This window comes from Triticum dicoccoides, chromosome 2B, assembly GCF_002162155.2.
Source record: "Triticum dicoccoides isolate Atlit2015 ecotype Zavitan chromosome 2B, WEW_v2.0, whole genome shotgun sequence".
Taxonomy (NCBI): Eukaryota; Viridiplantae; Streptophyta; class Magnoliopsida; order Poales; family Poaceae; genus Triticum; species Triticum dicoccoides.
In genome coordinates this window covers 649,082,606-649,084,007 of record NC_041383.1, presented here as the reverse complement: position 1 = coordinate 649,084,007, position 1,402 = coordinate 649,082,606, and positions in this window count along the sequence as shown.

Sequence of the window (1,402 nt, the reverse complement as noted above, 5' to 3'; positions counted from 1 at the left end):
CAGCCTTTGACCAATTTCTATGTAACTAATGTATGGACATCGTGATAACTTTTTGACCTGGTAAAAATTGTTCAAAACAACCCCCCGCTAAGTTCTATGTAAATAGCATTGTAATACGCACCGCATACCTGATAAGTTATGGACAAACACCGTGGTAACTTTTTACCTAGTGGATAAAAATTGTTGAAACATACATATGATAAGTTCTGTGTAAGTAGCGTGGTAAGTTACAAACTATAGACCTGCTAAATTAGGTACAAACAACATGATAACTTTGAACCGGAGAGAAAAATCATTGAAAAGATATCCTCGGTAACATATGTGTAAATAGCACGGTAAATTACATAGCGCGGAGCCGATAACTCATGTACGAATACCATGGTAACCTTTTTGACCCTCGGAAAAAAGTTGTTGAAAATATATCCCGGCAAGTTTTGTATAAAAAGCAAGGTTTTCTTTATGCATTACAGACCTGATAACTTAGGCACAAGCCACCTGATAATTTTGAATCGGGGATTTTTTTTAATTAAAAATGTACCCGATAACTCTTGTGTAAATAGCAGGATAATTTACACCTCACATATCTGATAACTTATGCACAAGCCCCCTGATAATTTTGAATCGGAATTTTTTTTAATTAAAAATGTACCCCGATAACTCTTGTGTAAATAGCAGGATAATTTACACCTCACATATCTGATAACTTACATATGAACACCCCGATAACTTTTGTTTCAGTTAAAATAAGTGTAGAAACATCCCCCGATAAGTTCTAGGTAACTAGTATAACATGAGGGTCATGGAGACACCATATATCTGTTCACGAAAATTGTCCAAAAATTGGTTAGTTTATTATTTGATTTGGTCCGACCGTTCAATTAGGTTGTGAGTCGAATTTCTCTTTCAAATATGTACTCGAATTTTGTAAGGAGTCAGATATTTTTGAAGCTTTGTCTGATGTTATAGATGGTAGTGAAATATAAACTAACGCATGACTTAATTGCAATGAGGGGTTAGCTCAGATAGTTGTTGAGCTGGGGATGGACGCCGAAAAAATCGCTGTAGCGGGAGTCGTGCGGATCTGCTGCTAACCACCAGTCGACTGGTGGTTAGCACAGTCCAAAAAATATATAAATAAAATGGGACATAATGTACAAATTGTGAAAGAAATAAAATCGATAAACTTGGTAATCTTTAAAATAATTGGGAGAATGCTAAAATAGGTACAAAAGAATAAAATAATCAGTCAAATGTTTATGAAATAGATGCATTCAAAATTGATCTTTAAATTCGACAGCATTTAGATTTTACTAAAATATTTCACTCAAAAGAGGGATTGTTAAAAAATTTGAACTATGTCAAATTCACCATTGTATTCAGTTGTCGGCAGTGGCGGAGCTAT